Here is a 17,457-nt window from a genome sequence, read left to right on the forward strand (position 1 = left end):
TCTGTTCGCAATTACTAACTGCGAACTGAACCGAATTTGAGCTCTAGGGGTAGAGCCGCTAATAAATGAAAATAAGTTCATTCGTATCATATTATGTACTTTTTTTTGATAAATCTTATCTATTTCAAAATTTCCTCCCATCCCAATAGTGGCCTCATATAAATAAATCAAATTAGGATTGATAATTAGCAATTAAATGTTTTGAAAGTCAATCCGAACAACAAATTAAGGTGTGCACTTTCGCAGTTTCAAAATTATTTGTTTTTAAAAATTCCAAGAGTTCGAAAGTTTCTTTACAATGTTTTTAAAACACCCAATATAATAGAGATCCAGAGGAATAAGCTTGTCTACATTGTCTACATTGTCTACATTGTCTTATACTCTTATTTGCTTCAAGATTTGATTTATAACAACAAACTCAACTTGAAAAGGGTATAAAAGTGACTATTTGTGCATAATACTTGTGTGTGTAACTCACATGCATATGATAGCTCGCTCCTTTATTCTCTCTTGTTTTGTTTCCAGTCATAGCTTGGTTATATGTACTAGTGGCGGAGCAAAAATTGATAAATTTTTTGTAAGCTCTGTGTAATTTTAAAAGTTAAGATATTTTTCTAATAATTTTGTTTTTTTAAACACTTAGTATACACTATGTAAATTAATATTAAGACCCTAAACTTTTTAGGGCTTGTGCAGTCAAACATGTTGAACATGCTCAGAAACTCTCTTGTTATGTACTAGGATAGTTATGGTTTCCCTTCTCTTTTTCCTTTTTACCCTGTAGGCTTAATGTAAATTCTCATGATATTTTTGTGTTTTGTGTACAATGAGGAGAAACACAAGATAAGGATTGAGAGGAATAAGCTATCATACAACAAGATGCAAGCATCATGAGAAATGCATCTTGAGCAACAACAAATACAATGTTTATTTCTCATAAGTGTAGCACATCACTTAGCTGGTTTCGAAAATTGTTGATGCTATTATGGAGCTTACATACAACAAGATAAGGATTGTGGAACTTTATTATGGTCTAGTCCTTATTTTGATCATGGTGTAAGCTATTAATTAGTTCCCGCAAACAATTAGGGGGTTGGGGGTGGGAGATGTTCTTTAGTGGAATATTGCAGTATTTTGTGAGTTTGTTTGATGAGTTACTCTAGTGAGAGATCGTCTCTCGGTGAGACGACCACAAAATAAGAAGCCCATATGCAAAAAATGTGCATTGTTGGGCTATCTAGCCCATGTATAAGACGTGTCTGACTGTGAAACCGTCTCATACAAGAATTTGTTGGACATATTGCTTGTAATTGGGTGAAGTGGATTTATTGACATTATTATGTGAACATGAGACATTAGAATGATTATTCTTCTAATGTATCCATAAGTTGGATACTAAGACAAATATGTATGCAGTGATCAGTTATTTAGCTATTCTGGATAGATATAAAACTAGACATATTGAGAAAAATGACCTTCACTTTTGATAGTCTTTGTCCTCTTTTCCAAGATAAATCACAGATAATTACAATTAAATGAGTTTCACTCAAAAAACACATGAAATATTTGCTTACAAAACTCAAACATCTTCAATTATATTGGTTTGTACAATGTTTTCTTTTATGGTTCTATCTATATCTCTAATTCTTGTTTTCCACTTGTTTGGGCACTCAATTAGATTCAATGTTTTCTTTTATGATCTATACCTCCCTTCTTCTATGGAGGATAGAATTACAATCCTCTTTGGTGGTTTTGCCTCCCAACTCTCTTTAGAGTTTCCATTGAAAACATATGCACTTCAACAAGTTTCACACCTTTCTTACAATTTCAAAATGTCTTACTGAATCCCTTGCAGCCCGTTTGGTTGTTGTACTAAATGGTGATAATCGAAATGAGTTGTAGTGTAAATTTTCATGATTTGTATCATATCATTTCCATGGGAAAGAAAATTTGATCATAAAAAAGTTTTTTTTTTTCAATATTACCATCTAATACCACATCTTTAAATGGTAATACATTAAAATAGATTTTGTGAAGAAAATGAGATGGTTGAAGTGGGATAAGTATGACCATCAAACTTAACAAGAAATTTTCCTAGCAAAATTACACTAACATTGCATTACCATTCCAACAATTTAAAACCCACTACCAAATGGGCCGTTAAGATTAGAAGAATTACTTGTTCTCACGTAATTGCCTATGCTTAGTTGATGATGCTTGCTTGAGCCATTTGATTGCTTAACCGAGCATTATCTCAATCGCTTTCCTAAGCCTTTAGATTGCTTGTCAAAGCAAGGGCCTACTCATCCGAGCCCTACTCATCTACAAGCCATCACCAGTTTTACGATTTGCTCAAACGAGCTCATCACTTCTTTTTCGAACATCGCTTTTTTCAAATGATTTGGTTTTTGATATTTTGAAGTAGGTGAATTTCTTGTCACATTTATAAAGATTATTTCCTAAGAAATACTTCTTCTCAAAACAATAGTTATTTGCTCATTTTCCAAATTTTCTCTGCTCATTTAATTTGTTCTCCTAATATATAAATTTGACAAATATTCAAACCTTACTAGATGCTATATATAATTCGAAACCACTTTTTAAAATACATATGTTCATTTTAAATATAACTGACAACATTGACTTGTATTGAATCTGCCTCTGCTATCTTGAAAACATTATGCCTCCTCATTGTCATATTTTTCTTGACCTTGGCTAAACTCAAAACGGATGTAAAGGAGAGCTAAAACAAGCATAATAAGTTGCAAACAATGATCACAAAGTTTGATAAATATTGACATTGCTTAAGTTTTATTTAGTAATAACCATGCATATGTTTTATCTTCCAAGAACTAAAAATAATAATGTTTTAATGAGTGTTTTTTTTTTTTTTTTTTTTTTTTATCTGATTGATTGATTACTACATTTATTTATTTGTTATGCGTCAGTAATTTTACATGTTTTTCTTTGATAAGAATGTCACCAACACTCATATAAACTCTCATTCAAATTTTTTATTATCATTCAAGCAATTCAAGTGTTCTATTGACTAAAATTGTTCAGAACCTTTCATCTCCATTTGTTATTGGACAATATTTTGGGAAAAAAAATCTTGGGATGGTATATATTTAGAATTTAAGTTCAAGTGGAACATTATTTTGGCAAAACTTTAATACTTTCTCTCCCCTTTTCAATGTGCAATCACTATTTATTTTAGTATTAACATTGCATTTTTTTTTTAATAATAATCACATTTTTATTTTTTTAATGTTATTTATAAACTTCTACTCTTTTTATCTTAATTACTCGTTGTTGTCGTTCACTTGTTTTTTTTTCTTTTTCTCCATCCTAAATTTCTTTCTACTAAATTTCACGCATTTTAGGAGTGGCGAGGTTTAGCTAATTAAGGTCGTTCTTAAGGGTAGTTTTGATGTGCAACCGCCTAAATCTTAGCTCATAAGGGGTCCAAATTCAATTAATCTTTATAATTACAAAATAAGTATTTGCATGAGTGTAACTTCTAATATGGATCAAACTTGTAGTATTAGGTTTCTCAGTTTAACGCATGACTACTGAACTACACATATAGTTAAAGAAAATATCCAAAATTTTTATATAAGATCTTTTTTATTTGTTGCTTAATGCCTAAAAATTGTCACAAACTGTACCCAACTAGTAACAAATCTTTCTTGTCCTACCACTAAGTCACATGTTGAAATATGGAGTACGGCTGTTCGTAATAATAGAGTATAATTATCGTACGTAATTCGTGTGTATGGTTGACCATTTTCTGTTAGCCTAATTTCACATGGTAGTATTTAGTTTTCATGAAACGCCAATAATAGTACTTTTGTAAGATTTTTTCACATAGTTGCATCCAATTATGCACTCTCTAACTGCCGTAGCATTTTCCGTTAAATTCTTATTAATTTTTGTTTAATTCATCATTTTGTAAGATTTATCCACATGGTAACATCTAGTTTTTGCTCTCAAATGTTTAATTCACCATTTTAACTTTTAATGCATCGATTAATTTATCAACGTTCTTAAATGTTGTAACAATTTTATTTTCATTCAAATTATTAGCATTATAAAGTTCAAAAGGTGTATAACAAATACTAATAAATAATTCAAAAGGCGCATTTTATAAGCTCAAAAGGTACATTCAGAAGTTCAAAAGGTGCATTTCAAGCACTAATACATATCTACTTAATTGTTACAACATTTAAGGATGTTGATAAATTAATCGGTGAATTAAAAGTTAAAATGGTGAATTAAACACAAATTAACAAGAAATATTTAATCATATATTACAAAACAAGGGAAAATACTAGGCTTTACGTCTTCAGTTTTGGTAATAGATAATATATATATATATATATATATATATATATATATATATATATATATATATATATATATATATATGTATGTATATAGCATGTAATTAAACTTGAAATGATTTCTGTAGTTTAATTAGTTTTGGAAAATATAATTGCATTAACCTAAATAAAAGAGTACGCATAAAATATTGTCAGTTTACAACAAATCAATAATTACTTAAATATGAAACTTGTTGGACGATGTTACCATTAAATAAAGTAGTTTTATTGGAATTTTAGATGATAAAATCTTTCATAAGACCGTAAGAAAGCACATGGATTTCATGACCAAAAGAAATCAACTCGTGAAGTTGGCCATACAACAAAACTTTGAAGATTGTGATTTTATTTCCAACAAGAAGCATAGAAGAAGTTGGGGACAACATTATGGAGAACATTTGCAAAATCATCCAATATCTGTAAAATAAACTTTGAAAGCAAGTATATATGAAATTTCTGAAACATCTAACAATGGTGATCTTGATCTTTGTATTAAGACGAGAACAACTACTTTTAAAGAAGTGGAAAATGATTTTAAAATGTCTTAGTCAAAAGTCAAAGTCAAATTCATCATGATCAGTGATAAGTGTAAATTTTTTTGTTTACTCTTATTAATTAGTTATATATTTTTTATGATGGTCTTTATCAGTCATTCAGTGCTTAATTTGGAAGATTTATGTGACTTTACTCATTTGGTTTGTTTATGCTGATTTTGAGAGTTTGTGATTGTTTTTTTGCGTAAAACTTATGATATTAATGAGTGTAGATTTAGTAGGGTGATTTTGGCTTCATTGAAGAACTTTTACAACGAAGAGAAGCAAATGATTACAATAGTGTTTAAAATGCAAAAGTTTTGAAATTAAATTGACAAATGCGCACTCTTTTGATCATAGCTTTTGATAGAAGAACGTATTGATGCAAGACTTGTGACGTTGTAAACTAGATTAGACTTTAAGGGCTTTATTTGTAACAATATGTTATATGCCCGATTCTAACACCCAAGAAAAAGATGATTATCATTTGAAGTTCTCAAGTCAAGAGACAAGCGGCGAGTCACCACCTATAAAAAAGAAGAGTTTTAGCTTTTTCTTTGGAGTTTGGAGTGCATCCACATTTTGTTTCCTTCGTTGTTGTTGGGATTTTATTTATTAAGTTTTTAATTGTAATTTTTCTAGGGCATAGTTAGTATAAACAAATGAGTTAATTGTACCCAAGACATCTAGCCCCAACACTAGACATGCACAACAAGTTAATTAGTTTGTGGTGTCATACCTAATTAGCCTATCACTTTCACAAATTTGATGCTCTTTTCTACTAAAATGTTATTAAAAGCGGCTAAATTAGTTTAGTAGGGAACAAAAAGTAAAAATCAAGGTTAATTCATATAATTAATTATGTAGCTTACATTATTATTATTATTATTATTATTATTATTATTATTATTCCTATACATGCACCTACATAATTAAATATGCCCTTTAATTTCTAGACACATCTACTTTTTAGGATTAAAATTAGTTTAGTTAGTCATATAAAAAATATATTCACATTTACTTTTTAGAACAAGGAGGCCGAGAAGAGTTTTAATAAATTATTAATAACCTCAACTAATATTTTTATATATCCTAAAAACTATATAACATTTATTTTTGTGAGAGACTGTCTCTTAGTAAGACGATCTAAAAACAAAAAGTACATATTTTCATAATATCTACTTATTAGGCTATTTATAACCTAATATAAAACCCATTTTTTTAGTAAGATCGATTTATACAACAATTTATAAAAAAGTAATTAATACTTCGAGAAAATAAAGTTTGTACCAATTGTTCTTTTCTCTTATTATTTATAAAGTTGAATTACACATGAACATATACAAAAAATTCTTCATTTGGTAGCTATACATGTATGGAATAATACAAAGTTGAAAACTTTATAACATAAAATATTTACTTAAGAAGGAATCTTTTGAAATTTTAACTAATAATTACACAAAATGTATAGAAATTATAACATGGTCAAGATGTCTAGATAGATTAGTTGGATAGAGTAGCACCCAAATGTCAAAACGAAATGATATATTTTCAACCAAAAAGATATAGATTTTAGCCAGCTAGATTGATCGTGCTGCCAATTCAAAGTTTGTAACTTGCAAGGAACAATTGGTAACAATTTAAACATGACTCCATTATTTGTTGACTTACCTAAAAGCTTCCGTGCAACTAACTGCGTTTTTCGTAAAAGTGTTTAAAACAGACTTGATAATTCAATATTTACCCGACTTCAAAATAAGTCTAAAATAATGTAAAAATCACTGTATACACAAAATTCAATATTGAACTGACTTAAAACATCTAATTCGAAATTAACCCGATGACCTGAATAAATATCTCTAGCTAGTTTTTTGTTTCATGAAATCGTCACAGACTCCCAGTAATATCAACTTATCAAAGCTCTGACAATATATAATATAAAAAAATAATTAAAAATTTTTAAATATCAACTTATCAGAGCTCTGGTAAATAAAATAATATTATTAATTGCTTAATATGATATTAATTTAATAATAAAAAGTTCTAATATGGGCATAATTTATTGACATATTTAAATAATTTATAATTTTATTATTTTTTAAAAACTAAAGTTCTTAGGAGTAGTTTATTAATCCAAAATCCGAATATCCACTAAAACAACATCCATATCAACCACAAATCACACAGATGTGGATTGTGGACCAAATAAGGTCAATAGAAAAATGTTTTACTCCATAACTAATTAAGGCCGACGACATTGATTAAGACTGACAAATAATATTATTTTTGATCAGTCTTGCACAAAGACTAAATCAAATTTACCAAACTCGATTAGTTACGGAGGAAAAAAAAAAAAAAAAAAAAAAAAAAGAGAACTTAGCTTATTATTCCAAATAGTGCTATATGTAGAGCAATACATTATTTTTGGCCAATCCAATGGTAGTTATTTTGATCACCAAAACAATTTTTTGGATGAAAATTAAAAAAAATCAAGCATTATCCCAATAGTAATAATTTTTTCACCATCTCATAATTTTTTTCATCATCAAATCATGGATGAAAAATAATTAACTAGTAATAATAAATTCATTTTTTCCTCTTTATATATCGCGGCTCATATCGTAAAAAGTTATTTAAAAGAAAGAGTAAAAAGTGCACATAAATGATTTAACAACGTTACAACGGAGTGGTAAAAAAAATTATAAATAAATTTTGTTGATTCATTTGATCACTTTTGTGTTGCTCTCAATGATACTTCCTATGGTCCTATATAAATGCATTATTTGAATTTTCATGTAACTTAGTGTAATATTTATATAATTAATATTTTTAATTGCATACATGAAAAATTACGAAAAAGTTAATATTTGAAAACTATATTTTGAGATGAATATAATTCAATAAGAGCTTATTTGACTTTACGATTTATTACAAATTAATGAGAAAACAATTGAGCAAAATAACCGATTAATGTTGCATAGAAAACTACAAGTATTTTTATTTAATTAGGATCGGAAAAAGTATATCCCAAAAACTCCAATATCAATAGGTTTTTATTGGTGAAACATGAGAAAATATTTAATTTTTTAAAGTTATTTTTGTTTCTTCATAAATGTTGTTTACTTTTAATCTTTGATGGCTTAGCATAAATCAACGTTTCTTTGATATCAATTTCATGAATGTGTGCTAATTTTCATGTTGATGCAATTTATAAAGAGGCTAGTTTTCAATTTTTGATGGCTTTGTACCATCAATTTTACATATTAGATGACCTTTTTTTATTGCCAATTGGAAATTTTTGATGAGATAATTAAATATAAAATATATCTCCAAGTGACTAATTATAATAGACTTTTATATTTGTGTAAATTTAATATCTTTATTTATTAATTAAATTGCCGAAATACATTGACTTGCATTATTGATCCGTATCTTACCACTAATTGAGTCTGAATTCATTTATCTGTATCAGACTTTTATTAAGATGCACATACTCCATGAGCCAAAAAAATATAAATCATGCAAAAGTGGAAGAAAGAGCTCAAATAACTTATAAAGTATGTATATTATTTTTAATTTATAGATGTGGGATAAACTATAAGTTAATGTCATTGACATTATCACAAGATAAAAGGACATCATTCTTAATAAGACAAAGGAACATAAGCAGATATGTAATTATGTAATGCACATTTATGCTTTAGCATGAACATTAGCAATATAATTGATAATTTGGTTTTACACTGGATCAAGAATTAATATCGAATGAAAGCAATTTAAAAATTAATGAAATTTTTCTAAAAAAATATACAAAATAAGTAAAATAAATTAAAATAAAAAATGGTGCAAATTTAAAGCGACAAAGAGAGTAATAGTTTAGATGAATTGAAAGCATTACTCTCTCAGTCTCATTTAATATGTAATATTTTTAATTTTGCTTCTTTCACTTAATTTGCATCATTGTTATTTTTGACTATAGCCCACTATTTTCATTACATCTGTCCGTACATTTTAACTTTCTTTTTTAATTTCATTCATATAATTCAATCTCTCTTTTAATTTATTTTGAGTATTCCCCTTTTTCTAAATAACAAGAATCTTTTATTTAATGTAAATTATAAAGAAGGAAGGGTGTACAAATTAAATGAAACGCTAGAGGAAGTCGTTATATTTGTTCTTTAAAGCGAAAACAATTAGCACTGTTTCTCTCTTAGCTTCTTCCTAAAAAATTGGTGATAAACTATTACTTTTTCTTAAATAAAGTGTCTGCTCTCAGAAATCTATCACTTCTTCCTATCAGCTCTTTATTTGCCCAACCCAATCACATATCCAACTAATTTTAGATTAAGCATTTTGAGTTAATTTGTGTCATTTTTTTTACATAATTGTATACTATATTATTTTTAAAGTCGGATCAAATTAAATTTATTTACAAAATTAGGTAAATTTCAAATCATCAAGTCTGTTTTGAACAACTCTTATCACAAATAATTTCTTTATTATAAAAATTATAGTCAATTATTGGAAATGCAAGTCCCCAACGTTTTAATAAATTAATGATTATAACATAATGTACTTTAAGTTAAGACAGTAAAAAATAGGTATAATCCATCACGTGTTTTAAATTTTTAATTATTAATTAAATTAAATTGATTTTTTAAGGTTATAAATTCTCAAATGAGCTTGGTTGGTTGTCCAGTCCTCAAAGGAACAACTTAAGGAAGTATCAAGTCCCAATAATGATGATAGTACGCTTTTTGATGAAATTTGAAATTAACAACCAACTATTGAGAAAGTAACAACTAAATAATGCAATCACTCCTTCCTATTTGCTTTACTTGTCTCATTTAATTTTTCAACACTATTTATCAATCACTTTTATTATGTAATTTGTTCTTAATATATAAGTTCCAACATAGTCATATGAGATCTTGTTTAATTCATATTATTGTAAATTTCATTAATATCAACTTTTTATCTGTTGCACTCTACCTACATTGTCTCTATTTTTTTACCCAACAAACCTAACATCTATGTGCTCCAAAGCTTCCAAGAATTACAAGTTCAAACTAAGTTGTTTCGTCATGGTGCACTCATACATTATATCATAAACACATGAATTAATTGTTTCATGAAAAACATTTTTTATGGAAAATATTTTTTCTTAAAAACTACTTCCTAATAACAATTCACAAATAATAATTAATTTTCTTTTATTTGGTTAAATAGAAAAGCTATTATTCTAACTAGGGAGAATTAAAGACCTTCATCAAAGAGTGGAAAAAGTTTATATAGAATATTTCTATTAAAAAACACGTTTTCATTTTAATTTTTCATTTTAAATCACGTCAAACCAAAATATAAAAGATAGAAAAAATAATTTTTGAAAAAGTATATTTTAATTAAATCTAAGACTCTCTTTAAAAAAAAATCTAAGACTAATTATTTATCTTATATAATTTATTGGGTAGCCGTTTATAAAATTTTATTACAATTTGCACAATTAGTGCATTAGTTTTCAAGATGTTTACAATAATTGTTTAGATTATAATTTTTATTATGTCACAGACAATAAAACTGGTCTTGTCTATTCGTACAACTACCTAAAATGGAGACCAGGATTACTTTAATTTACGTCTGGCACATAACTTTACATGTTTAGTTCCACTCAATTTAAATAATTTCGGTAAAAAGATTATTGCATTGTAATTTAAAATAAAATAAAATTACGTTAAAAAAAATAATATAAAATAAGTAGGATATACGAGTATATGGTGAAGAATATTATCAAGGAACTAACGCAATCAAAAATTTAAGCTAATAATTAAAAGCCCATAATATGTTATATACTCTAATACGTCCCTTCACACGAGAGTCCTTTGGGCTATAACTGTAAGTGTTGAATGGATGCAACACGTTTTTTTATACCCGATGGTTGGCGCAGAATATTCCACTTTAAATGATTGAGATACGAACCTGTGACTGTTAGAGTATATTGTGACGTTGGTTCTGATATGGCCGGTTCTTGGCATATACAGGGTAGCGATCGGTCCCCCAGAAAATAAGGGACCTCAAATATTAAAAATGATGCTATTCAAGCCCAATTCTGAACAAAATTTTTTTAAGTGATGTGCTTGTGAACTTTTTTATATTTGAAGTAATTTTTGAAAATAATGTTATAATGCATTGTGTATTAGAATTTTTTTCTTGAATTGAAAACTTTTTTATCTTTTAATATAAAAAAAGACTATTTAAAAAATATCGTAAAAATAAATAAAGCCTCCAAAATTTTTATTCCCCAAGACTCTAATACCATGTCACAAGAAAAAAAAGAATGGATGGTGATGATACATGCAGCAGGTTGAAAGTATGGGAGGGAAAAAGCATTAACAAATAAAAGATGTAGTATTACTGTATTTATCTGTATGGCTTTAATTGTGTTGGCATTTCAAGTGTGATGCTTTCGATCAGTCGGTTTCCATGCAATTTCAAGTTCAATGTTTATTTCAATAACACATCATCACACAGTACTTTTGTCCCAATACATTATAACATTCTGCACAATCTATCAGAAAAATAAAACAAACAAAGAAAGAAAAGCTCACTATGCTACATTTTTTGCATGGCTTTGTCTTATACTTATAACTCATTTCTTGGATTGATTTTGAGTTTTAAGAGACCCAAACAAACAAAATAATTGTGGATCCTTAATTATTATATAAAAGTAAAAATGTAAGAGTATCAAGATTAGGTAAATATGAATTTGAATTAGACTTGTTACAGCTGTTTGGGATGGGCCCCTGGCGTAGGCCCAGCTTGTCCCCTCATAAAGCCGACACTAACTTCATTTGTCCACTATACTTGGCATTTTTTATTTTTACGCAATTTAATGCATAACTTAAACCATTTATATCATAAAGTCCATTTATACTGCGTTAAAGACATTTAAAAATTATAAAAATAGTGATTTTATTTTACTGAAGATTATAAGCAAAAGCAAGCATAACAAAAGATCAAAGCTTTGAATGAACAAAGCACACACAAAAATACAAATGGTGTCTTAGAAATTAACTTTGCCCTCCGAAGGGAATTATATTTCACTAAAGATTCAATTACAATATAATAATGAAATCCTTCACCATTATAAGCCCACCCACTAGAGCTTAAAACCTCCACCCATCTATAAAGACGATTAAAAATCACCTCCATCACTAAATAGTTTAACTCTTCACATAACACATACATTTTTCTTAAAATTGAAATGAAATTACTTTCTTTAACTCTTAATTTTATCCTTGACATTTATATATTTTCTATTTGTGTCCATCAAATCAAACAAAAGGAAACTATTTTTAATTTGCAATTTTTAAAAATTTATTTTTTTATTAAAAGTCATTTTCTAACTGAAGTATTAATGTACTTTAAATCTGAACATCCTCAAATCAATAGTCATGGTTGAACTCAAAATCAAATTTGTAACCCAAATTGTTCCATTTTACAAGATAAATCCAAATATTCCTTGATAAAAGAAACAAATTATTGTTATATCTTATATTCAATTGCTTAATTTAAAACTTAAAATTCCGGCTCATTAAATTTGCCATATATAATTAAAAACATAAGTTTGTGACTGATTATAAAAAAATTGTGATGAGTAGAATTTTGAAAAAAATATCCTCCTATTTATAAATGAGATATAATAAGTATAGAGGTGCGATATTTAATACTTCCTCTTATTTAGCATAGGTGTCTCAATTGCTTTTTAGACAGTATTTATTTCCTACTCTTGATTTGTATACTATTATTAATATATAAGTTAAAATATAGTTAAATGAGATCTTATTGATTCATTTTAATGCAAGGATAATTCACATCAATTTTTCATAATTTTTAATTATGCACAATTAAAGATATTTAGAAGTGAATAAGTAAATTGAATAGAGTGTATAAAGCAAATAAGACCCTTGACTTGAATATAAGAGAGTAATAAAGGGATATAATACAAAAGGTAAAAGGGTTAGATTATGTCACAAATTAAACAAAAAGTTAAACATAGTAAAATAAAGAGAAAATTATTTAAAACTACCTTTTTTATACCCTTCTTTGCAAAAAACTACCTTTTGTAAATTTTTTTGCAAAAAACTACCTTATTTAAAGTATTCTTTACAAAAGACTACCTATTAACGGTTTCTTAGTGTTTGACCGTTGAAACTGACGTTGACCATCACGTGCAAGTCACGTGATGTATTAAAAATTTTTTTTTTTAAAAAAGTAACAATAATAATAATAATAATAATAATAATAATAATAAAAATAAATAATAATAATAATAATAATAATAATAATAATAATAATAAAATTTAAAAATAAAAAATAAAAAGAAATATAAAAAAATAATAATAATATTAATAAAAGTAATAATAATATAAATAATAATAATAATAATAATAATAATAATAATAATAATATTCTTATTATTGTTGTTGTTATTATTATTATTATTATTATTATCATTATTATTATCATTATTATTTTATTTTAATTAATTTTTTATTATTATTTTTTTTAATTTTATTTTTATTTTTATTATTATTATTTTTTTTTTATTTTATTTTTATTTTTATTTTTATTTTTATTTTTATTTTTATTTTTATTTTTTTTATTATGATTTTATTAGTATTATTATTATTATTATTATTATTATTATTATTATTATTATTATTATTATTATTATTATTATTATTGTTATTATTATTATTATTATTATTATTATTATTATTTTTATTTTTATTTTTATTTTTATTATAATTTATATTATTTTTTTTATTTCTTTTATTTTTATTTTTATATAACTATTATTATTATTATTATTATTATTATTATTATTATTATTATTATTATTATTATTATTATTATTAATATTACTATTATTATTATTTTTATTATTATTATTATTATTATTATTATTATTATTATTATTATTGTTACTTTTTAAAAAAAAAATTTTTTAATGCATCACGTGACTTGCACGTGATGGTCAACGTCAGTTTCAACGGTCAAACACTAAGAAACCGTTAATAGGTAGTCTTTAGCAAAGAATACTTTGAATAAGGTAGTTTTTTGCAAAGAAGGGTATAAAAAAAGTAGTTTTAAATAATTTTCTATAAAATAAAATGAGAGAAATCAAGACACAGACACTGAGGCTTAGGATGTAGCTAGCGACTAGTACGTAGTTAATAGCCGTAACAGTACTCTTCTGTATCTATAAAATAATAATAAAAAGAAATTTAACTTTTTTAAGAAAAATGTGAATGATTGGTAATAAATAAAAAAATGAATTATTTGATTTTTTTGGTAGAAAATTAAAATGTATGTTTTAAAATTAAAAAGAATGATAAATTATTGTCTAAAAATAAAAAAATAATAAATAGAGAATAACAATTCAAATAAAAAAATAATCTAAACGACATGGATGGAGAATTATATTTGAACCGGTCGCAGGCCATCGTTATCCATGGTCAGCAACCTAGATTTGAGGTTTGTTACTTCTTATCTTCTGCATTTTGATAAATCTCCGTGATCCCGTTAACACGTATAGTACTATAGTACTATGTCCGACAAAACACTCTCTAACTTGACCCATTCATTGGGCCCATATGTCCCCGGTTTGGTATTTAAGTGGGCCCACATGTCCCCTTCGTAGCCCGACAATCACGACAAAAGCTAGTAACAAAATCATATACTTCCTCCGTTTATAATACCCGCTACATTTTTTATTTTTGGCAATTTCATATTACTTGCTACATTTCCGTTTTTAGTAATAAAACAATCATTTAAAGTTCTACATACTCCTATTTTTATCCTAGTCTATACCTCTTTAACTTTTATATCTACCATTATGTAATCTTTATCTATTCCCAACAATCTATTTTTCTTTTTCTTTTTCTTTTTCAATTAATAATAATAAAATACTATACTCTATAAAGTAAACAATCAACTATATTGTGGGTCAATTATTTTTCTTAATATGTATACCCATACAATTGTAACAAGAAATACAGAACAGAGAATGTACTTCTCTATGACCATGCATGTACAAGTAAATAACCAGGTTTAGAATAATTTTAGTATTACACTCTAAACATAAGTCAAAGAACGGAAAATTTGGATTTATTTGAAGATGCTTATCTGGACCGTGATCAATTTTTTATTGTACACGGCTTTTGAATATTACTCTATCACTTAGTACAATTGTGTTTTTTCGTCTCACTCATTTAATGTTATGTTTTTTCTATTTTATCTATTTTACATTATTTTTATTTTTAGACTATAATTTATTATTTTTTAAAATTTATTTATATATTTTACTATTTTTTAATATTAATCATATATTTTGAAAAAAAAATTATTTATCTTTAATGTAAATTTAAAAGGCATAGTAATACTTCTAGTAGAGTAAACTTCCAATTTGTTCAAGTTAACGAAATTAAGTCAAAACTTAAAAAGTTTGAAAATTTACTAGAAGAAACTTCCTTATTTTAATTGAACAGTAATTACTATTTAATAGCAAAATTAAAAGGATCTTTGTTAATGGCAATACAAGGTAGTTATAAGAGTGAGTAGTTGTATTATAGCTATACATATAAGTAATGTTTAATATTTAGTTAAACAATTACTACGTCAAATACAAGAATATACCACCTATAAAATTTTTTATAATTTTTCATTTTATCTTTTATATAATAATTATACAAATATAGTACATGTTAAATATTAAATACCGATGAAATATGACCCCTCAAATTTGAAGGGGTGGTGGTATAAGGTGGGACTTAGGAGTTGGAGTTGGGATAGACGTAAGTAAATATAAACATTTAATCTCTTAACCTACTACAATGCGGTAATTTAAAATTTTGTAAAATCATATTCATACATCTATTATTATCTATCAAAAATATACTCAATATTCTACGCTTCATTAGCTCACAAAATTTTACTATGGTACCATCTCTAAACGCATCATGTTACATTGTTACTATAGTTGTTTGCATTGACTTATTGGGACTAAATACTACTTTTATCCAACTAAATTTATCCTATAAATGTTTAATGTGAAAACCAAGAAAGAGGAACAAATTTTTTTTTTTTCAATTCATATTGTATGTGACTGTTTTATTAAGAGACGATCCCATATATATAGCCCATTTATGTAATTGTTTACTTTAAAATTATAAATAATCAGTTTAACACTAAATGTAAATGAGCTAGTCCAATAGAAAGTCTAACAATGAGACCGTCTCATTTAGGAATTTTGTAAATTTTATAGAGTAGTTTGAAAAATATGTGGATGTGATAAAACTTTAATTTTAGAGTTTTAAAATTTAAAAGTAAAACTTAAAATTCCATATTGTTAGAATTTCAAAGTAATTTGCCATTTCTCATATATTTTTAAAATAAAAAAATAAAAATTTGTATATTAATAAATAAGTGAGTAGATGTATATTTACCTGTCTATTTATTTTAGCGGACGAAAATTATCCATCCAAATATAATTTATTTTTTGTAAAATATTGTTCCAACTCACAGGTTTTCAAGCCGGATGAGTCAAACGGGTAAACAGCCCATATACAATATATAAAAAGTAGAAATGAATAACACATGCAACAAAATATATGTCCAATCAATTTGTATAAAGTCAAATTGACTACTATTGCATGTTTAATTAGCTCTAATCAACCAACCATCATACGTCTTACAATAAATGCGTGTCGCTCTAAATAAAGTGGGGATAACTATTCCCGCTGTACCAACAAAATTGCCCTATTGATAGTTGACGGACAAATTAAAAAAAAAAAAATTGGTATTTTTTTCTGTTTTAAAATACTTACTACAAGTGATATTTCATACAGTCTAATGTATTAATTTAATTCTTAATATATTTAATTTAATTTTTAATAATTCCTTAATACATTTAATTTAATTTTTAATAATTTTTATATTTACACGATTCACATAAGACCCAACTTAGCTATACGTTTTAACTTATAAATTAAAAATTGATTGCAAATTAAAGGTGAATAGGTGATGAATGATAGTGCAATATTTCAAATTTGAATTAATTTAGAATGGATGAAGAATTTAATAGAACTGAAAGATACATAAAATGGTATAGTTTGCTCATTATCCTTCTCCCTTGAATCTAAATTGTGCGTGATACTAAGTTGTTAATTATGCGTATAATCATTAAAGATAGGTGAGATAAAACCATAATGTAAATATATAGATGAAAATTTAAAAATTATAAATAACAATTAAAAATAAAAATATAATAAATTTAATACGACAAACTTAAAAAAATTACGACAAATTTTGTGGGACGGATAGTAATACTTATATTCTTGTATTTATTTAAAATTTTGTCAACAATACTGTAACAATAACCTGTCCCTCCTCTATGGGGCACATTTTCCTACGTCTACCATGACGTTTCTTTGCCTACGTTGTGCTTCATTTCTCCCCTATATATAACCCCCGATATTTCT

The sequence above is a fragment of the Amaranthus tricolor genome, chromosome 8 (genome assembly GCF_026212465.1).
Source record: "Amaranthus tricolor cultivar Red isolate AtriRed21 chromosome 8, ASM2621246v1, whole genome shotgun sequence".
In the NCBI taxonomy this organism is placed as follows: Eukaryota; Viridiplantae; Streptophyta; class Magnoliopsida; order Caryophyllales; family Amaranthaceae; genus Amaranthus; species Amaranthus tricolor.